Genomic DNA, 23,592 nt, shown 5'->3' with positions numbered 1-23,592 from the left:
TTTCATCTTAGGAATAAGTAATATTAAGTGTTAAGTTTTAAAACAAAGTAATTTTGGACTTTAGAAAGTTATAGCCTACAGTTACTGATACAGAGGGTGTATATTGTCTAATGGAGCGGACGCTGATGAATATTAACCCTTTACCAGCCACCTTGCAGAATGTTGTGCTTCACAATCAGCTTCAGAATGAGGCAGTGAGGCTTCTTCAGCCACCATGGCCTTTTTTAATGATCAGGAATTGTATCTATACATCAAAAGTGGGAGGAGACAAATGCTCTGGTCTCTTGGCCAATTACGTAGGACATGAGGTGAGGTGGGGGTGGGGGGGTGGGGAGGGGGAGAAGCTAGGGGGTCACATGCACTGGAATCATTAGGGATGGGCTGTTGTGGAAGTCCAGTGCCGGATGTCAGGATGGTAGTTGCCAATGGCAGCAATGCATTGAGGGAGGTGATGCCACTAGGAAGCAGCGAGAAGCCAGTGCTGCTCATTTACCTGGGGGGTTAGGTCTCACTTACATTCATCTGACTGAGATTTAATGTTTTATGTGGAATGAAACGAACACCACAGGGAGATCACGGGCTGTCAGATCCCTCCATCGTTTGAGGCTGGGGGTGCTGAGGGGAGCTCTCATTCCCCAGTGGAAATCAGGCCACCTTGGAGCTGTCTTCAATCAGAGAGCAGGAAGGGGAGAAGAGGCCATTCTTTAATCCCCTACTGTGGGGCAGCTCTGAGGAGCCAAGAGTAGTCTGTGGTAGTTGCCTCACAGTGGGGTAAGAAAAGACACAGGGTCAGAGGGGTGCATCGGGAAGGTCTGGAACCCACTAGACTATTTCCTGCAAGAGCAGCAACCAGTGAAAGGAGGGTTCATGGACTGGAGATGGTGGGATTCCTTGCAGCGACTGCTCAGTTGATCTGGGAGGGTTGAGAGGTACCACACTCAGGCCTGGTTGCCATTTCAAAATGGCACCAGCACTTGATATCTCCGCCTTGCTGCCTGACCCATTCACAATTGGACAGACTCCACGTCTCCATGTTACCCATTGACCAGCCACCACATGATCATGTTCGGCTGACCGCTTCACTCCAGATTGGCACTGGTGCCTGAGTCCAGTCCTGCTTCCAAGACCCGCACCACAACAATTAATGTCTACTCGCTAAGTGGAAAGATCCATAGACGTCAGCATAAGTGTCGACCTTTGAAAAAGGTCTCTCCAAAAAATGGGGATCGATTATATGGTGAGTATAAAAGTGAACCGAGTGTGGGTGTTCACCATCTGAAGCGTGGGCTTGTTTGAAACTTGCGCGCAGCTTTGCAACACAGCCTGTATCACCTGCTCGACCCCTTACATCCAGTTATAACATACCGGTAAGTAAAGCATCTTAACTATGGGGTGAAACATTGAGGATGATTACTGATGGGAGTGCAGCATGTCATGACTTGAAAAGGGAGGTCAACTTATACGCTGAGTGTTTGATTTTTCATGATTTTTGAGAGCTGAAAATGTGGGATCATCTTATATTCTGGGTTGACCTATACACCACATCTACGGTAAGTGGGAGGTACTTTCACTTCTTGTGACTACAGAGAAAGAATGGGAGAGCAGAGACAGGAGCTTTTCAACATGAAGGTGCAGACCCAGAACTAAAAACTAAGGTGCAGGAGGTAAGATTTACAGTTAGAAGCTGTTGGGAAAGAATGGTCATATAATCAAAAAAATTAACCCATAAAAATGACAGTGTGGGGTTATTATTATTTCTGTCTCTTTTTTTTTCTAGAAGAGAAGTAAGAATTAAGTGAATGAAGCTTGTTTACATTGTCCATTCCTCCAGCTGTCACTGGCTGCCTGTAAATGAGAATTTGTGTCATGCCTTTTAGCTGAAAGACTTTTAGAAATCCAGGTACTGAAAGATAGGAGAGAGGCACGAGCAAAGAAAAGGAAACATCCAATTCAGAGACAATGATTCCCGCAGTGATGTAATGCAACATTTAATTTAACTTAACATTTAGTTGCATAAAGGCAGGTGGGATACGCTCCTGAACGTAAGACCAGAGGGACAAAAACCTGAAAAAAAACCCATCATCTGCTATTTAAATATGGATTGCTATGCTTGACACATAATAAAGCTGTTAATAGTTTGAAGGAGGTAATTGCACCATTATGATATCTAATAATGTGATTGAACAATGGATGAACACCTTGTACTATTTAAACATTTAACAGGCAGAAAGGAAAGAAAAATGCAGACAGGATTCACTGGTTCTTTCTGATGGTGTTTCCCCCGAACAACTCCCAATCAAACTTCAAGATGTAAGAAAGGAGGGCACAACTTAAACTGTGTTTGTCCAATGGAAACTGAGCGAGCAGGCAGTTAAAATCGATGGACTGACTTAGCTGCCCTGGAACTTAACAGGCCTCCTGGACAGTTGGCAAGGGTACCTGCCCACAGCTGCTGATTTCCTTTGCATATGCCCGCTATTTCTTCATGACGTCACCAGGCCCCAACTGCAATTTTAACTCCGCTTTGAGCCTGAAGGCCCTGCACTTCCTCCACGGGCTGGAACATGTTGAACCAGCCGCAGAAAAAGCCAAAAACAAGGTCAACGTTTCCCCTTCTTCTGTGGGACCAAGAGGAGCTGGAGTTCTCCACCTGGCCCCATGAGGAAAGCTGAAGCCACCCCTGCTCCGGGCTCCCTCTGCCCTCCTTGCCCATTCTTGAGACCGCCCTCCCCCCCGCCCCCCCGCCATGGGTGGAGGAGCAAACAGGTGTTTCTGTAGCGACAGATGTGAATCTGAGAAGGTGTGTTCTGTCCCTGGTCCCAGGGTCAAGGAATGTCACTGGATGGCTGCAGAGCTCCCTGAGTGGGGTGGGGGAGGGGGGAGGGGGTGTGGGAGGGGTGAACAGCCAGCAGTCAAGGTGCACAATGGGACCAATGACATAGGTGGAAAGTGCAGTGAGATCCTGCAGACAGACTTTAGGGAGCAAGGTTAGCCAGCAGGACCTCAAAAGTAGTAACGTCCAGATTACCCCTGGTACCGCGTGCAAGTGAGTATGGAAATAAGTGATATAGCAGATAGATGCATGGCTGGAAAGATGCTGAAGAGGGTAGGGTTTTAGCTTCCTGGGACATTGGGATCAGTTCTGAGGAGATGGGATCTGCAGGAATGAGTTGCATCTGAGAAGAGCCAGGACCAATTTCCTTGTGGGACGATTTGCTGGTGCTATTGGGGAAGGTTTAAACTAACTTGGCAGGAGAGTGGGAGCCAGGAGGTAATATTAGAGAGAAACACCAAGAAGCACAGAATACTGCGAGAGACAGATAGTGCTAGAATAGGAAATAGTAAGATATTAGGTGGGTTCAGTGTATGGAAGAATGTAATAAAGGCTAAATTAGGGTTACAATGTGTGTATTTGAATGCACAGAACATGGTAAATAGGATTGGTGAGTTGCAGATACAGATAGTCACTTGGTAATATGTTACTGTGAAGTTCTTGGGTAGAAACTGTAAAATTCAGCAACATTCAGTTAGAAACAGAATGATGCACATGTTGTCAAAACATGGATCCTTCATAATCCCTTTTCACTCCCTCTGCTGGTACATTGTGTATGGTTCCCTCAAGTGGACAAAATGCACAATGCAATTTTCAACACACTACAGTGGTGGTAACAGAGACCTGGCTCTTAAAAGGGCAAGACTGCGTATTAGATATTCATGGATACAAGGTGTTCAGGAATGATAGGAAAGGGAGGAAGGAGGGCGGGGAGGCAGGACTGATTAAGGATAACATTGCAGTTCCAGAGAGAGAAAGGATGTCCCAGAGGTATCAAGGACAGAATCAATTTGGCTAGAGCTAAGGAATAAAAAAGTGTACTTACATTGTTCAGTGTAGCCTATAGACCACCAACGAGTGGGAAAGAAGTGGAGGAACAAATTTGCAAAGAAATTATAGAGAGGTACAAGAATTATAAAGTAGCTATAATGGAGGGCTTTACTTGTCTGGATATAGACTGGAATTGTAGCATTGCAAAGGACAGAGAAAGGCAAGAGTTCCTGAAGCGCATTCAGGAGAAGTTTCTACAACATTCAGGGGAATTTTCTAGTCCAACAAGAAAGAAGGCACTACTGGACCTGGTTCCTAGGAATGAGGTGGGCCAAGTGGATCAAATGTCAGTAGGGGAACATTTAGGGAACAGTGATCATTGTATCATAAGGCTTTATGCTGACTATGGAAAAGACAAAGACCAAACCAGAATAAGAATAATTAACTGGGGGAGAGCCAACTTCAATCAGGTAAGAATGGATCAGGCCCAGGTAAATTTGAATCAAAGATTAACAGGAAAAACTGTAACTGAACAATGGGCTGCCTTTAAAGAAGAGATAGTTTGGGTACAGTCAATGTATAAACCCACAAATAGGAAAGGTGGGGAAAATAAATCCAGACATTGCTGGATGATGGAAGAGATTGAGATTAAGATGAAGCAGAAAAAAGTGTGCTTGTGACAGATGTCAGGTGGATAATAAAATTGAGAACTGTCGTGCCGTTATAATGATATAAAGGCAGCACTCATCAGGCATTGGGTAAACATGTGGGTTCATTTATTAAAACTAGGCACATGGGAATAGATATATATGGAGAGGAAGCTTAAAGACATCATCGCCAGAGCTTTGTGTGTAAGTGTGCGCGCACGCATGTGTGTGTGTGTGTGTGTGTTTCTGTGTGTGTGTCTGTGTGCGTGCGCGCGTGTACATGTGTGTGCGTGTGCGCGTGTACGTGTGTGTGCGTGTGCACGTGTACGTGTGTGTGTGTGCGCGCGTGTACGTGTGTGTGCGTGCGCGCGTGTACGTGTGTGTGCGTGCGCGCGTGCGCGCGTGTGTGTACGCGTGTGCTTTGCTCAAAAGCGAAAGTGCAACTAAGACTGGATCACCTGACACACTTCCCTTCTAGTGATGTCATGCTGCTATTCCTTAAAGGCATAGTAAAACATACCCCTTTCTTTTTAAAGATACTTCCCCCCACCCACCCTTCCAAAGAAGTATAACTTTTTACAACACATGTTTAGTTACCATTGCATAAATATGTAGGACTGGTGAATTCATGGGTCTCTGAAGCATAGAGGTAATCTGCTGGTACACCCAGAATTTGTAATGGTAACCTTGCCCAGAGGTGTCTTTGATTGCTCACAGTGATCTGTGGGACTGGCAGTCTTGGATGTTGTTCCTGGCTGCCACATACCTTCTGTGGGATGTGAACATGTTGGCCCAACTGTAAACTTGGCAATTCTGTACTGTCGTTTTTATCTTCACATTGGTCACCTCTTGCAGCTTTAAAAGTGGCTCTCTAGTTTCTGAGAGAGTAGAATGGGTCAGAGTAGGTAAATAGGTACACACTGGTCTGCCAAATATGAGCTTGATGAAATAGTTGCACTTAAAGTTGTCGCTCTCAGATGTAACTTTGCAATGTGTCAGTCTACATTTGAGAACTAGGGATTTCACCATGTGAATCATTCATTCAGCAAGGCCATTAGATCTAGGGTAATGATGAGAAGAAGTAGTGTGTTCGATATGCCACTTCTTACACGTATCCTGAAATGGCTTACCAATAAATTGTGGACCGCTTTCCATAATTACATTAGGCACATCAAATAAACTGGAACTAGCACTTAGAGTGTGCATTGCAGTTGTGCTTGACGTATTGTACAATTGTCAAATAATGGGCTATTTGGTAAAGTAGTCAATATGATGATGAAGTCAGTGTCATGGGCATGAAAGAGGTCGGATTCAATTATGGACCAAGGATGGCTAAGAACTTTATGTGGAATCAGTAGTTCTTTGTGCTGACTTGGCATATGTTCCTGACATGCCTCACACTTACTGACAATGACTTCAATGTAACCATTCATAGCTGGGCAATAGACTGTCCCCCTTGTGAGACTTCTCATCTGATCTATGCCCATGTGTGAGTAATGAAGTTGTTGAAGAATATCAGGTCGCAATGATTCCGGTATGATGACCTGCCGGCCTTTAAAAATGACTCCCCGGGAGATGCCAAGCTTATCCCAGTAAAACCAAGATGGTCTCACGTGTTCGTGCTCATGCTGAATTGAATCAGGCCATCCTTCAATGATGATCATCACAGTTTCTGTAGTGTTGAATATTTTGCCATTTTTTGCTTGCAGCAGCTGGCATTTGTGTTGTGCAAAATGTGCCGGATCAATTGTTATACTTGCATTCTCCTGCAAGCATAACGTTGCAGCTCCTTTGAAACTGCTAATATCGTCGAAACTTCCTGGATATTTCAATGTTAGGTGAACTGAGGCGATAGGTAGTTTCTGCCATGTGATGTCTGACTGATTCCATGTATTCACTTGGATTGACATAGCCTCCAGGGCTATGGGCCAGGCACTGGAAAATGGGATTAGTATTGTCAGATATTTGTTTTTTCTTCCCTTATTTTATTCATTCATGGGATGTGAGCTTCACTGGCCAGACCAGCATTTATTGCCCATTCCTAGTAGCCCTTGAGAAGGTGGTGATGAGCTGCCTTCTTGAACCGCTGCAGCCCTTGTGGTGTTAGAAAGGGTGTTCCAGGATTTTGAACCAGTGACGGTGAAAGAACGGTGATATATTTCCAAGTCAGGGTGGTGAATGACTTGGAGGGGAACCTCCAGGTGCTGGTGTTCCCATCTATCTGCTGCCCTTGTCCTTCTAGATGGTAGTGGTTGTGGGTTTGGAAGGTGCTGGTGAAGAATCTTTGGTGAATTCCTGCAGTGCATCTTGTGGATAGTACACACTGCTGCTACTGTGCATCAGTGGTGAAGGGAGTGAAAGTTTGTGGATGTGATGCCAATCAAGTGGGCTGCTTTGCCTGGATGGTGTCAAGCTTCTTGAGTGTTGTGGGAGTTGCACTCATCCAGACAAGTGGGGAGTATTCCATAAGACCATAAGATATAGGAAATTAGGCCGTTTGGCCCATCGAGTCTGTTCTGCCATTCAATCATGGCTGATAAGTTTCTCAATCCCATTCTCCCACCTTCTCCCCATAACCTTTGATCCATCACACTCCTGACTTGCACCTTGCAGATGATGGACAGGCTCTGGGGAGTCAGGAGGTGAGTTACTCATCGCACGATTCCTAGCCTCTGACCTACTCTTGTAGCCACAGTATTTATATGGCTAGTCCAGTTCAGTTTCTGATCAATGGCAACCCCCAGGATGTTGATAGCGGAGGATTCAGTGATGGTAATGCCATTGAATGTCAAAGGGCGATGGTTGGATTCTCTCTTGTTGGAGGTGGCCTGACACTTGTGTGGTGTGAATGTTACTTGCCACTTGTCAGCCCAAGCCTGGATATTGTCCAGGTCTTGCTGCATTTAGACATGGGCTGCTTCAGTATCTGAGGAGTCGTGAATGGTGCTGAACATTGTGCAATCATCAGTGAACATCCCCACTTCTGACCTTATGATGGAAGGAAGGTCACTGATGAATCAGTTGAAGATGGTTGGACCTTGGACACTACCCTGAGGAACCCCTGCAGTGATGTCCTGGAGCTGAGATGACTGACCTCCAACAACCACAACTAACTTTCTTTGTGCTAGGTACGACTCCAACCAGTGGAGAGTTTTCCCCCTGATTCCCATTGACTCCAGCTTTGCTAGGGCTCCTTGATGCCACACTTGATCAAATGTAGCCTTGATGCCAAGGACAGTCACTCTCACCTCACCTTGGGAGTTCAGCTCTTTTGTCCATGTTTGAACCAAGGCTGTAAAGAGGTCAGGAGCTGAGTGGCCCTGGCAGAATCCAAACTGCGCATCAGTGAGCAGGTTATTGCTAAGCAAGTGCCACTTGATAGCACTGTTGATGACCCCTTCCATCACTTTACTGATGATCGAGAGTAGACTGATCTTTTTCGGTTAATTCTAATGTGTTCAGCTCGTGTAGATCTTCATTCCCAATTGCTGGGTGAATTTTTATGGCTTGCTTGTCTGGTCCAGACACACCTGAATCAAGAAACCATAGCTCTGTGCACTGTTTAAACATTCTGAATTCGGATAGTAGACCAGTTCATCCCAATTCACACTGGAGAATTTTGTAGACATTCTGATAATACCACTTTGACCTTCTGTCTCCCATATTACCTGGGACAAGCGTCGCTGTAGCCACTTTCATGCGCTTTTCCAAAGCCCCACCCTTTATAATCATAACTTTCCCTGGCCCGATTTTTATTTTGTTTGACTCTCCCTCACTCGCTATCAATCCAACCTGCTCCCTGGTCACTCACGTTCCCTGACTGAGCTGGTCCTCTGGATGTGCTGTCCCACTCACGGAACTGACAGGCTATGTGCTGCAATCTCGCCATGAGGGATCCGTCTGCTTACCAGCTCTTTATTTGAGCTCTGTCTCGGCCCTGTGTCTTCAAAACTTTTCTGCACGGTCACCAGACTGTGTTCTCAACATTCTCTGATGCTGCGACTCCACTGTGATCTGCCCAAAACGTTGAGGGTCATCTCATGCCATGTAGCATGATCTAAGACTGTTCACCATGTTGTACCTGTGCTTAACCTTGCTGCCAGGCTCTTTGACCACTGCTGAGCACCATGTTGCATTTTTATAATGATATAAAGGCACAAATCACTCATTAGGGATTGAGTAAACATGTTGTGGGTTCACTTATTGAGACTAGGCATTGGAGAACAGATATACACAGTTAGAGAACTTGAAGACATCAGCATCAGAGCCGTGTGCTGTATGCTCTGTTCAAAAGCAAAAGTGAAATTAAGACCAGATTGCATGACACATTTCTCTCCTAGTGATGTCATGCTGCTATCTCTTAAAGGCATATTACAACAAGAACCAGGCTGAACATAGAAGGTCCAGAGGGGAATTGGAAAAACAAATAAGAGAAGCAAAGTAGAGTATGAGAAGAGACTGGCAGCTAATGTAAAAGATAATTCAAAAGTATTCTATAGGAATTAAATAGTAAAGGGGTAGAAGAGGAGGAGTGGGGCAAGTAGGGGCCAAAGGGGGGACTTACAAAGAGAGGGAGAGGGCATAGTTGAGGTATTAAATGAAAACTTTGCATCTGTCTTTATCTAGGTAGAAGATGCTGCACAGGTCATGGTGAAAGAGGAGGTAATTTAGACACTAGAAGGAGGGGGTATCAGATAGGCTGTCTGTACTTAAAGTTGATAAGGCACCGGGACTGAATGAGATTCATCCAAGGATACTGAAGGTAGATAGAGTGGAAATTATGGAAGCACTGCTCACAAATTTCCAATCTCCCTCAGACTCAAGGCTAGTGCCAGAGAATTGGAGAAAAGCAAACGTTACACATCTTGTTAAAAAAAAGTGTAAAGATAAGCCCAGCAAGTACAGGCCAGTCAGCTTAACTTCGGTGTTGGGAAAACGTCTAGAAACAATAATTTGAGACAAAATTAATAGACACACGGACAAATGTGATTTAAATAAGGAAAACCAACACAGACTTGGTAAGGCCAAATTGTACTTAACTGACTTACTGAAGTTTGTTTGATGAGGTAACAGAGAGGGTTAATGAGGGTGATGCTGTTGATGTGGTGTACATGGACTTCCGAAAAGCATTCGATAAAGTGCCACGTGACTTGTGAGAAAAGTTAGAGCTTATGAAATAAAAGGGACACTAGCAACATGGATACGAAATTGGCTGAGTGATCGGAAACAGAGAGTAGTAGTTAATAGATGTGTTTCAGGCTGGAGGAGGGTTTATAGCGGAGTTCCCCAAGCTCTTCCTTATATATATTTGTGACCTAGGCCTTGGTGTATGGCCCAATTTCAAAAGTTGCAGAGGATATGGAACTTGGAAGTATTATGCACCATGAGGAGGATAATGCAGAGCTTCGAAAGGACAAGGACAGATTGATGAAATAGGTGGGACGTGGCAGATAAAATTTATTGCAAAGAAGTGAAGTAGAAAGAAGGCAGAGAGACAATATAAAATAAAGGGTACAATTCTAAAGTGGGGGTGCAGGAGCAGAGGGACCTGGGTAAATCATTGGAGGTGGCAGGACATGTTGAGAGAGCAGTCAATAAGGCATACAGTATCCTAGGCTTTATTAATAGGGGCACAGAGTACAAAAACAAGGAGGTTATGTTAAACTTGTATAAAACACTGGTTTGGCCTCAGCTGAGTATTGTATCTAGTTATGGGCACCATACTTTAGGAAGGATGTGAAGGCATTAGAGAGGATGCAGAAAAGATTCACGAAAATGGGGATAAGGAACTTCAGTTATGTAGATCGATTGAAGCTGGGACTGTTTTACTTGGAGAAGGGAAGGCTGAGAGGAGATTTGATAGAGGTGTTTAAAATCATGAGGGACCTGGACAGAGTAGGTCGGAAGAAACTGTTCCCATTGGTGGAAGGATCGAGAACCAGAGGGCACAGATTTAAGATGATTGGCAAAAGAAGCAATGGAGACATGAGGAGAAACTGTTCCACGCAGCGAGTGATTAGAACTTGGAATGCACTGTCTGAAAGTGGAATGGAGGCAGGGTCAATTGGGGCTTTCAAAAGGGAATTGGATCATTATCTGGAAAGGTCAAATTTGCTGACTACGGGGAAAAGACAGGGGAGTAGTACAGGTGAATTGTTCCTACAGAGGGCCAGCACCGGCATGATGTACTGAATGGCCTCCTTCTGTGCTGTAACCAATCTATGATTCTAGGATATGCCCGATTCCCAACCCTGCCACTTACCTTGCATCAGCAGATCCCTACCACTTGCTGATTGCAGGCTCCTGCGGAAGAGTGGATGTTAATGAGGCCTGGGAATTAAATTATCCAGTCCCTGAATTCTGCAGCAGCACATTTCCAGCGCACCACCCACCGAATAGTCAACCCACCCAGAGGGAAATTTGGGGCTGATTTAACTTAAAAGCTTCCTGCAGGCTTCCCCTCCTTTTGTTCAAAAAAGGTTTGGTATTGGTAGGATTGAAAGCGCCGGAACACTCTGATCATTACTTGATGTTAAATCAGCCTGCTGACACTCTCACTCTCAGAAACTCCTTTAAGCCTGACGCTCTAACCAGCACCTTCTGTACAAGTCGTTAGCACAGATCTCTCAAGTGGTAAAGTTCTGTCTCATTCTGAGCATTTTGAGTTCACTGTACTTTGAGAGTAATTATTCCAGTACTCTTTTCCTGCAGTCAGTCAGAGAACCCAAGCAATACAGTCAAACCCCCTAAGGTCATGTTATAGCCAATTACAAGGGAACGAGTGTGACCCAAGCTGACCTGCAACTTTCTGCACAGTGACCTTGCAGCTGTGGACATGATTAAATTGGGGTTAGTACCACTGACGGATGAACTCTGCTATATTGTTTAGATGAATGAAACTGTTGGGATTCTCTACAGGGTGAAACTGATGATCGCACATTCCCGGCACGAAATTCAGCTTAGTGTGGGCTGGAGATGGGGCTTGTCTCACAGACGAGCTCAGAAGTGTCGACTAAACTCTTGTGCTGTCACGGAAACGTTTGAGGCTTTCGAACAACGCGCGTGGTTTTTTTTTTAACAATTGACTTAATAATGTGGAGAGCGTAGTTTACTTACTGGAGAAATTATCAAAAGTGACACGTTTGGAATGTGCAATCCCTCCAGAGTGTTTTTGTAAATAACCTGACACGAAGCAAAGCCGCCTTCTTAACATGTACAGGGAGGAAAGGAGGATCCGGAAGATATGAGCCTGCCAAACAGAGTATCTCACAGCACTGACTCCCCGAGGTACCTTCTTAATCTTAGAGTCACAATGGTGGCATTGTTGCAGCCATGTGGAGAGAGATGCTGAAACAGAAACGATGGAATGATTTTTCTTCATTTCAACAGGTAAATAATTTCTATTATGTTTAGAAAAAAATTGCAAATTGCTTAATTACTGGTTACCTTTGCAAAATAAAATGAATTACGTACATAATCTTTGAAGATGATAGGATATAAGACAGTGAAAAAATTGTATGATTGCATGCTAACCAAGTTTGGGAACTATTATACCAGATTTTTCAAAAAGGTAGACAGAATGGGAAAAGGAGGGGTTTAGCTCGAATAATAAAGGATGATGTAAGGACAATAGTGAAGGATTTGTGCTTGAAAAAACAGGAATTGGAATTAGCATGGGTATGGATAAGAAATAACAAGGGTCAGAATACATCAGTGGGAGTAGTTTAGAGCTCATTACAGTAGCTATACTGATGGGCAGAGTATTAACCAAAAAATAAGAGGAGCTTGTAAAAGGGAATGCATTTAATCTTCATATAGACCGGACAAATCAATTTGGCAAAAGTAGTTTGGAGGTCAAGTTTATGGAAATGCATTCAAGACAGTCTTCAGCATCATACTTTGTGGAACCAACCAGACCTTGTCTTGTGTTGAGAAGAGTTAATTAGTAATCTCATAGTAAGGGAACTTCTTGGAAAGAGTGATCATAATATGTTAGAATTTCACACTCAGTTTGAGACTGATGCGCATAAGTTTGAAACTGGAGTATTAAACTTAAACAATTACATAAACATATGGGCCAGTTTGACCGAGATATTTTGGAAAATTAGATTAAAATGTATGACAGGAGATAAGCAGTGATGGACATTTAGCAAGATATTTCATAGTTCTTAACAAATGTATATTTCTTTGTATATTCTTCACGGGAAAAGTGATCCATCCGTGGCTAATTAAAGAGTTTAGGATAGTATTCGATTAAAAGGAGAGGCTTATAATGTTACCAAGAAGAGTAATATCTAAGGGATGAGAGAGTTTTAGACACTGGCAAAAGATGACCAACAAATTGATAAAGAAGGAGAAAATATGAGCGAACTAGTGTGCAAACAAAAAGGAGTACTGAAAATAAACGTGGGTTCCTCAGAGGCTGAAACAGGAGAAATTATAATGGGGAATAAGGAAATAACAAAGATGTTAAGCAAATATTTTGAGTTTTTCTTCACAGTAGAAGATATTAAAAAAAGCAGAAGTAGTGGAGAACAAAGGCTCTAATGAGAGTCAGGAAGTTAAAGTAATTAATGGTAGTAAAGAAAAGGTACTGGAGAATTAATGGAACTAAAAGCTGACATAAACCCTGGGCCTACACCTTAGGTTTCTAAAGAGGTGACTGCAGAGAGACATTGGATGCACTGGGTGTAACCTTCTAAATTCCCTAGATTCTGGCATAGTCCCAATGGATTGAAAGTTAACATATGAAACACTGAGATGGAGAGAAAATACAGGGAACTACAGGCCATCAAACCTGATATCAGTTGTCAGGAAAGGCTGGAATCAATTATAAGAACATAAGAAATAAGAGCAGGAGGAGGCCATTCAGCCCACCAAGCCTGCTCTGCCATTCAATAAGAACATGGCTGATCTGATCGTGGCCTCAACTCCGCTTCCCTGTCTGCCCCATCATGATCTTCAACTCCCTTGCAGGTCAGAAACTTGTCTAATTCAGCCTTGAAACTATTCATTGACCCAGCCCTGCTGCTCTGTGTGGAACAGAATTCCAAAGCCTAACCACCCCCTGAGAGAAGACATTCCTCCCCCTTTCCTTCTTAAATGGGAGACCCCTGGTTCTAAAGTTGTGCCCCCCAAGTTCTTAGCTGAGATTTTCTGGCTCCTCCATGGCCAGAACCCACCGGGGGGTGGGGGGGGTTGCGGGGATGATGTGACGGGCAAGTCAAAAGCCCATTGACTCTTGGTGGGACCAGAAGATCCCAACGGCGAGCAGGGTCATAAAATCGCAGCCCTCGGTTCCTCCACAGAAGTGGTAGCAGGGCACTGAGAAAATCGGAATATGGCTAGGCAAAGTTTACGGCCAGGATTTTGCGGCCCCACTGTGGTGGGACCCACTTGGGTGAGGGAAGGTGGTGGGGGAGGGATGTGGTGTGCCCGCTAAACACCCATTAACTTTCGGAATGATTTGACAATCCCCGTGGTGGGCGGGGCCCTGCATGTTTTTATGGAAGGGAAATAATGTTTGACAAACCTGTTTAGAGTTTTTTTTTGTGGATAGAGCTGCCAGAGTGGATAAACTAGTGAATGTAATAATTTGATTTTCACAAGGCATTCAATAAGGTGCCACGCACCGGGTTGTTATAGAAGATAAGGGGCCGTAACTTCTGAGCTCCCCACTGTCGGGTTTTGTGGGGGTGGGGGGGCGGGGGGTAATACCCCTCTCGGAATGTCAAAGGTCAGGGTTTGCGCAGCAATTGCCCAGAAGTGCAGACTTCCTCTGGGCAGTTGCCCTGCTCTGGGAAGCATTCGGAAATGCAATTTAAATCACAAACTTCAGATGGTTCCGGCTCTGTTACACAAATAGTTACTCAGAAAGAGTTAGAGTAATTAAAACCTCTTCTAACTACTGGGTAACTATTGTAGAGACACATACTGCCCCCGCCCTCCCCCTCGCCCCCACGAGACCGCCCCCACACCCCCGACCCTCCCGGGGTGTCACCCTACTCCTCCGACTACACCCCCCCCCCCCACATGTTATTCCCCAACCCCCCATGGGATTCTCCCCGACCCAACTTGATCCCCCACAGCCCAGAAGGCCTGCCCCCCCCCACCCCACCCCCACCGACCCAACCCCACCCCCGTGGTACTGACCCCCCCCCCTCCAGTAACAACCGTACACCCCCTGACCTGCCCGCCCCCTGCTGTCCCGGCTATTTACAATGAAGGAACAGAGTGTAATGTATCCCAACGCGCTGATGATGCCAGACTAAGTGCAAACACCAAGTGTCAGGTCAGGAGGACACAACAAGTCTGTAAAAGAATCTCGATTTGTTGAGCAGGCAAGAAAGTGGCGGATTGAGTATAACTTGTGGAAATTAGAACTTTGGGCGGAATAGAAATACAACAGTTTTTAAATGCTGAGAAAATATTGAAAGTTGGTGTTCGGAGTGATTTAACAAGGAGCAGAAAGTTAACATGCAGTTCCAGCAAGCAATTTGGAAGGCACATGATATGTTGGCCTTTCCTGGAATACCAGAATAAGGAAGTCTTGCTGCTATAGCTCAGAGCTTTGGTGAGACCATACCCTGGAGCACTCTGCACTGTTTTGGTCTCCTAACCTAATGAAGGATATACACTTTCCCTAGAGCAGAGGCAACGATGATTCGCTGAATCAGTTCCTGGGACTGAAGGGCTCTCCTTTGAGGAGAGATTGAATAAATTAAGCCTCCGCTCTCTGGGATTTAGAAGAATGAGAAGTGATCTCATTTAAACATATCAGATTCTGAGAGAGCTTCACAGGGTGGTCAGTGAGAGACTACTTTCCCTGGCTGGAGGCTCGAGAACTAGGGGGCATTATCTCAGAATAAGGATTTGGCTGTTTGGGACTGAGGTAAGGAGCAATCCCTTCACTCAGAGACTATGAATCTTTAAAGTTCTCTATCCCAGAAAACTGTGCAAGCTCAGCTGTTGAGTATATTCAAGGCTGAGGTTGACAGAATTTTGGACTCTAAGGGTTCAGGGGATATGGGATTCTGAGGGAAAGTGAAGTTGGGTTTGAAGATCTTATTGGATGGTGGAGCAAGCTCAAGGGGCCTTATGGCCCAGTTCTCCTGTTGTTTCTGTTTATATTTTCTTGAAAGCATGGGGGACCCTTGAGATTCTAATAAAGGCATAGGGTACACCTTTGTAAAATACTCATTCAGCCTCAGCTAGAGTATTGTATCAAATTCTGAGGATGACACTTTAGGACCAGATTCAAGGCCCTGGTAAGAGTGCAGAAGGTTACTAGAATAGGACCAGGGATGCGAGAATTTAGTTATAGGGAGAGACAGGAGGAGCTGGAATTGCTCTCCTTACAGCAGAGAAGGTTAAGGGGAGATTTAATGGAGGTGTTCAGAATCATGAAGAGTAAATGATAAGGAATTGTTTCCAGTGGCAGAAGGGTCAGGAGTCAAAGGAGACAGATTGAAGATAATTGGTCAAACAGCCAGGTGGGGAGACGAGGTGAATTTTATTTACACAGTAAATTGTTTTAATCTGGAATGCACTACCAAGGAATGGAAATTGGATAAATACTCGAAGGGGGAAAATTTCAGGGCCATGGGAAAGAAGCAACGTTATTGGGATTTTCTCCTATTCTTCCATGGGATGTGGGTGTCGCTGGCTGGACCAGCATTTACTGTCCATTCCTAGTTGCCCTTGAGAAGGTGGGGGTGAGGCGCCTCCTTGAACCGCTGCAGCCCATTGGATAGCTCTTCCAAAGAGCCACAACAGCAGTAAAAACACTTATAAAGCACCTTTAGCGATATAGGTCAGCAGCACAGGGGTGCTAGGCGAATGGGACTTGCTGCAGGTTAGGACACGGGGAGCAGAGTTCTGGATGTTGTCAGATTTATGAAGGCTGGGAAATGGGAGTCCTGCCAAGAGTGGATTGAAATGGTTAAGTCCAGAGGTAACAAAGTTACAGGTGAGGGTTTCAGCAGCAAATGAGCTAAGGGAGAGGTCAGAATGGGTCAAATCTCCTCCTCCTGCTATACCAGCCTATGAAACCCTATTGGAACCCGTTCAACGGATCCTTTTACCCACCTCCAATATTCTCCCTCCACCTGGACCCCTCCCTCTGGATTCTTACCTTCTCTTGATCTTTTCATTGAGAACTGTCGGCGCGACATTAGTCGTCTCAATTTCTCTGCTCCTCGCACCCATTCTAATCTGTCTCTCTCTGAACTTACTGCACTCCGTTCTCTCAGGTCCAACTCTGACATTGTCATCAAACCCACTGACAAGGGTGGTGCTGTTGTTGTCTGGCGCACTGACCTCTACCTCGCGGAGGCTGAGTGTCAACTCGCAGACACTTCCTCCTACCTCTCCCTGGACCATGACCCCACCACTGAACATCAAGCCATTGTTTCCAGGACTGTCACTGACCTCATCTCCTCTGGGGATCTTCCTCCCACAGCTTCCAACCTGATAGTCGCCCAACCTTGGACGGCCTGCTTCTACCTCCTACCCAAAATCCAGAAACAGAACTGTCCCGGTAGACCGATCGTGTCAGCTTGCTCCTGCCCCACGGAACTCATTTCTCGTTATCTTGACTCCCTTCACTCTCCCCTTGTCCAGTCCCTTCCCACCTAATCCGTGATTCCTCTGACACCTTACGTCACATCAACAATTTCCAGTTCACTGGCCCCAACCGCTTCCTCTTCACCAATCCCTCTACACCTCCATCCCCCACCAGGATGGTCTGAGGGCCCTTAGCTTCTTCCTCGAACAGAGGCCCAAACAATCCCCATCCACCACTACTCTCCTCCGTCTGGCTGAACTTGTTCTCACGCCGAACAATTTCTCCTTCAACTCCTCTCACTTCCTCCAAATAAAAGGTGTGGCTATGGGTACCCGCATGGGCCCCAGCTATGCCTGTCTCTTTATGGGGTATGTGGAACATTCCTTGTTGCAGTCCTACTCCGGCCCCCTTCCACAACTCTTTCTCCAGTACATCGATGATTACTTCGGTGCTGCTTCATGCTCTCGTCGGGACTTGGAAAAATTTATTAATTTTGCTTCCAATCACCACCCCTCCATCATTTTCACATGGTCCATCTCTGACACTTCCCTTCCCTTCCTTGACCTCTCTGTCTCAATTTCTGGTGATAGACTGTCCACCAATATCCATTACAAGCCTACCGACTCCCATAACTACCTCGACTACAGCTCCTCACACCCCGCTTCCTGTAAGGACTCCATTCCATTCTCTCAGTTCCTTCGCCTCCATCGCATCTGTTCCGATGATGCTACCTTCAAAAACAGTTCCTCTGACATGTCCTCCTTCTTCCTTAACCGAGGTTTTCCACCCACGGTCGTTGACAAGGCCCTCAACCGTGTCCGGCCCATCTCCCGCGCATCCACCCTCACGCCTTCTCCTCCCTCCCAAAAACATGATAGGGTCCCCCTTGTCCTCACTTATCACCCCACCAGCCTCCACATTCAAAGGATCATCCTGCACCATTTCTGCCAACTCCAGCATGATGCCACCACCGAACACATCTTCCCTTCACCCCCCCGGCGGCATTCCGTAGGGATCATTCCCTCCGGGACACCCTGGTCCACTCCTCCATCACCCCCTACTCCTCAATCCCCACCTATGGCACCTCCCCATGCCCAAGCAAACGATGCAACACCTGCCCCTTCACTTCCTCTCTCCTCACCGTCCAAGGGCCCAAACACTCCTTTCAAGTGAAGCAGCATTTCACTTGCATTTCCCCCAACTTAGTCTACTGCATTCGTTGCTCCCAATGCGGTCTCCTCTACATTGGAGAGACTAAACATAAACTGGGCGACCGCTTTGCAGAACACCTGCGGTCTGTCCGCAAGAATGACCCAAACCTCCCTGTTGCTTGCCATTTTAACACTCCACCCTGCTCTCTTGCCTACATGTCTGTCCTTAGCTTGCTGCATTGTTCCAGTGAAGCTCAATGCAAACTGGAGGAACAACACCTCATCTTCCGACTAGGCACTTTACAGCCTTCCAGACTGAATATTGAATTCATCAACTTTAGATCTTGAGCTCCCTCCTCCATCCCCACCCCCTTTCTGTTTCTTCCCCCTTCCTTTTGTTTTTTCCAATAATTTATATAGATTTTTCTTTTCCCACCTATTTCCATTATTTTTAAATTTTTTATGCCCTGCTAGTCTTTCCACCCCACCCCCACCAGAGCTGTACCTTGAGTGCCCTACCATCCATTCTTAATTAGCACATTCGTTTAGATAATATCACCAACTTCAACACCTCTGTGTTCTTTTGTTCTTTTGTCTGTGACATCTTTTGATTATCTGCTTCTATCACTGCTTGCTTGTCCCTACAACCACACCCCCCCCCCAACTTCTCTCTTCCCACCCCCCCCCTCCTTAAACCAGCTTATATTTCACCCCTCTCCTTGGATTCGCCTAGTTCTGTTGAAGGGTCATGAGGACTCGAAATGTCAACTCTTTTCTTCTCCGCCGATGCTGCCAGACCTGCTGAGTTTTTCCAGGTAATTCTGTTTTTGTTTTGGATTTCCAGCATCCGCAGTTTTTTGTTTTTACCTATTGGAAGTAGATGATTGAGAGGAAGCATCCCTATAAACGACCTTCCACAGGCTTTACAGGGAGAGTGATGCCTCTGTCACTGTGCCCCAACTGTAGTCAGCCAACATGCATAATGTGACCCCTGTATTTAAAGAACGTAAGCCAATCTGTGGAGCCTTAAATATAGTCCTCTAAACTCTCAGATTGCCCTCTCTCTCTCTCTCTCTCTCTCACACACACTGGCTGGCTCAGGATAGAGGTTTGACAATGGAGCAAATCAAGTCACAGCTTCCATTGGCGGTGTGTCCATTCATGTTTTAAAGGTGGACGGAATTTTGCAAAGTAATGGAGCATGAGAGAGGGAGGAGCTGCAGAAAAAGGATTTTGCTGCGGGTTTCTGTGGACATGTGGCCATGCATTTGAAAGCAGGAAACAGGAAAACAAAGATTGTATTTACGTGGCGTCTTTCATAAGTTCGGGATGCCCCACAGTGTTTCCCAGCCAATGAGGGACCTTGGACATATAGTCACATTTCAGTATAAGAAACAGGACAACCAATTTGCATACAGCAAATTCTGACAAATAACGATGAGCTATTGACCAGACAACCTGTTCTTATCACGTTGATCAAACAATAAATATTAGCCAGGACACCAGGAAGAACTATTGCCAAGGGATTATTCACGCAGAGGGAGTTGAGGGTTATTGGGAAAATGCCAGATGAGGTAAGGGAGCTGCAGACACTGGAGCGCACACACACAATGCTCGCATTACAAACAGAAGACAAGGCAGAAGGATTGAAACACCAGCCTGTGTGGACTGGGCACTGGGCAAATTCTGGCCCCACCCTCCCTCAGCACCAACAAGAAGACCCAAAAATAGAAGATCGATTTACCCAAGTTTCTCCATCTTTGCCTTGGCTTTTATATCTGGGGAATGGAGCATAAACACAGGCTGTGAAAAGGGGCCTCGTGGTCTCTTCCAAATTCAGAGGTTCTACTGCTCTAACATGACTAAGTGATTTTTCACGTGTATTATCGCACACTTGATGAATTTAATTAAGGTTATTCTTCTGTTAACATGCTGTCTTATTCCCCTTTCCCAGGTTTGAATCAAAAGGAGAGGAGATGGCTACAGTGGAGCAGGAAGTAAAGAGGACACGTGACAGATAGCGAGAAGGGGGAAGGGGGAATCTCGCCTCGTGGCGCTCTAGGTGGCCAACTCCCTCAGCTTGGTGGGAGGTGGGGAGATCCTTCCAGCTTCCAAAGTGCAGATGGCGCCCTTATTAAAGAACTGTTCACATTTCCAGCTGCTTCTGTATGAGCCGCTGTGAGCTGACTGAGCCCATCCCTGGCTGTCAGACTGGGTTTCTCAGAACCTGTTAACAGTTGCCAACGGTGATTGGCCATATTCCCTGGAGGGTGGGCAACCCCAGAACCGGCCAGTGGATGTGAAAGGTTTTCCCTGGCGTGCTGTGGAGGACCGTACCCGCAAAACAGTCCCTCGGGAGTTGGGTGTGGTGGACATTCTTCCCTGCTTGCCCAGTTAAGGGTCCAGGACCCTCCTGTGTGACCAGCCCTGACCTTAAAGCGTGGGGTGAGTCACAGGTCCGAGGGCAAATGTTGTGGAAATAAAAATGCTGGAAATGCTCAGCAGGTCTGGCCATACCTGTGAAGAGAGGAACACAGTTAATGTTTCAGGTCAATGACTGTTTTGTCAGAATGGGAATACCTTAGAGATGCAACATCTTTGAAGCAAGAGAGAGAGGTGGAGAAAGGGGGGGAAAATGGAAGGACGGAAAGGTGGGGAAGGAGCAAAAGGGAAGGCCTGAGGCAGAGTGGAAGGTGAAGAGATTAGATGAGAAAAGGCGTGATAGTTGCAAGGCAATGGGATTATGTTAAAAAATGAAACAAAAGATGTGCCAGAGAAGGTGTAAATATGAAAAACGGAATCATCACCAACAGCTTCTATTCTCCTCCCCACTAACCCCCCCAAAACAAATTATCGGAAGCAAGAATTAGGGTCTGAAAACGTTGAACTCAGGGGCGAGATGGAAGATTGTACGATGCCCTGTCGAAAGGTGAAATGTTGTTCCTTGAGTTTACATTGAGCTTCTGTGGAATGGGCTAGGAAGCCGTGGACTGAAGAGTGGCAGGAGAGCTGAGATTAAGATGACAGGCAGCCAGAAGATCAGGCTCATGTCTGTGAGCTGATAGGAGATGTTCCATAAAAGCAATCACCAAATCTGTGTTTGGCCTCCCCAATTCAGAGTGGACTGCATCGTGAAAGAAGTACAAGTAAATCTGGAAGGATTGTTTGGCTCTTGAGAAGGGAGGAGCCAAAATGGCAAGTGTTGTATCTCCTGTGCTTCCATGGAAAGGTGACATGAGAAAGGGAAGGGAGGTGTTGGGAGTGATGGAGGAGTGAACCAAGGTGTCATGGGGGGAATGGCCTCCTCAGAAGGTTGAATGGGGAGGGGAGAGGAAGATGTCTTTGGCGGTGGTATCAACCGGGAGCTAGTGAAATGACAGAGGATGATGTGTTGAGTGCGCAGTGGAAGATGAGGACACAGGGAGCACCCTTGAGGGAGGGGGAAGGGGTGAGAGCAGAAGTGTGGGAAATGGGATAGTCCTCACACTTTCTATCCATGTATCAATGTTCCCATGTGACTAATCTAAACATGTTTACACAATCCCTTATCTGCGATTGGTGCTCCTATCATTGTAACATAACAGCAATTCTCCAGTGAGGAAGACACACTGGAGACGCTGATGGGAAGATGGAAATATCAGAACAGATGCAGCGGGGAGAGAGAAACTGAGAGAATGGAATTGACACAGGAAGAGGGATGTGAGGAAGTGTAGTTGAAGTAGCTGTGGGAGTCAGTGAGCTTAAAGTGAATATTAGCCCATATAAGCTATTCAAAAAATGGAGACAGAGACATGAAAGAAGGGAAGGGAAGAGTTGGAGATTGATAATGTGAAGGAGAGGTAAGAAACGGAAATTGGAAGCAGAGTTAACAAAACCTTCCAATTTAGCAAGAAACAACAGCAAAATAATCTTCAGTACACTGGGGAAAAAGGGAAGGGAAGGGGACCTGAATAGGGAAAAACGATGCTCCACATATCCCAGGAAAGGACAGTGATATAGCCAGGACCCATATACCTTTCTGTAGAAACACCTTTTATTTGTAGGTCCACTCCTCAGTCACCCCCAACACCCTCTCCAAGTTCCCTTCCAAGCACAGGAGCTGCACCATGTGCTCTTTCACCTCCTTCCTTCTTATTGTCAATGGCCAGAACAGTCCTTTCAGGTGAAACAGTGCCTCACTGGTACTTGTACTTCTTTCAGTTGACGACACAGTTTTCACTACTCACGACATGATCTCCTCAACATTGAGGGTGGCCGATTGTTTTGCAGGACATCTCCATTTAGTCCACAAGCTTGACCTCGAGCTTCCAGCTCCGCTGTCCAATTAATTCTCTGCCCCATTCCCGCTCTGACCTTTCTGCCCTGCACCTCCTATATTGCCCCAGTGAAACACAACGTAAACCCGAGGAGTAACTAAATCCTTTGGCAAGGCACTTTACAACCTTCCAAACTCCAGTGAGTTCAGCAATTCTAGATCATAACCTCTGCTGTCATTCTGTCGGGAGACAGCCGTTGTTGGCGATGATTCTGCTTTTCATGTTTTACACTTCATCTAGACACATCTTGTCACTTCTCTTTGCCTTGCACTTGTCGTCCTTTTTGTCATTTAACCTCTCCCGCTTTCTGCCCTACCACAGATCTTCCCTTTTGGTCTTTTCCTCCTCTCCCTTGTTCTCCTGCCCTGTTTAAAAGCTGTTACATCCCTAAGCAACTCCCAGTCCTGACGAAGGGTCATCGACCTGAAATGCTAGCTCTGCTTCCAAACCTGCTGAGTATTTCCAGGACCTTCCTGTTTTATTTAAACCTGCTCCCATTTTTCTCTCGCTCTCCCAAAGTTTGGGATTCGTCCTGGAACCTGTTCTGTTTTGTGGAAAAATAATTGTATGTGTCTTGTTGCAGAATGTCTGCCTCTGTTTAATCCTGGAGCAAACAAGTATATTTGAATAAATGTCACATTTAAATATTTTCTGACTAAATTTCTTTTCCAAAGTGTGTTATTTGTGGTGAGACACCAGGTTTACCAATCAGGAAACCCTTGTTCCAATTAATGGCTGACTTCTCATTGGTTGTGGGACTTTGAGAGGGACTCTCCATCTGAGCCTGGAGATTGTAACCATGGTGATTGTCTCTGTTTCTGTACTTGTCCAGGGTCAGCTACAGTGATATCAGCAATATTTCGTATGCGACATATATCACATGCCTCCTCAGATCTAAAACCTGTTCTCCTACCAGTTTCACCAGGCGCATAACACTGGATTATGGCGAACTTTCCTGGGTCAGTGTACGTGGCCCACGTGAGTATGCGTGTGCATGCAAGGAGGAGATGCACGCACTAACATGGGCAATGGTGCACATATGTTCCACAAATAAAGGCTACTTTCACTATTTCGTTTTAGCTTTTTATTT

The 23,592-nt window shown here is 45.7% G+C and overlaps 1 protein-coding gene across 1 annotated transcript in view; it reads left to right on the top strand.

The window, feature by feature from the left end:
- LOC121272105 (nuclear receptor ROR-alpha A) overlaps positions 1-23,592 on the top strand; it is a 301,155-nt gene that overhangs the window by 111,591 nt on the left and 165,972 nt on the right. The gene's annotated exons all lie outside the window — the stretch shown is intronic.

Source organism: Carcharodon carcharias, chromosome 32, assembly GCF_017639515.1.
Source record: "Carcharodon carcharias isolate sCarCar2 chromosome 32, sCarCar2.pri, whole genome shotgun sequence".
Taxonomy (NCBI): Eukaryota; Metazoa; Chordata; class Chondrichthyes; order Lamniformes; family Lamnidae; genus Carcharodon; species Carcharodon carcharias.
The sequence above is the reverse complement of the archived record's forward strand: the minus strand, read 5'-3'. Positions and strand labels throughout refer to the sequence as shown.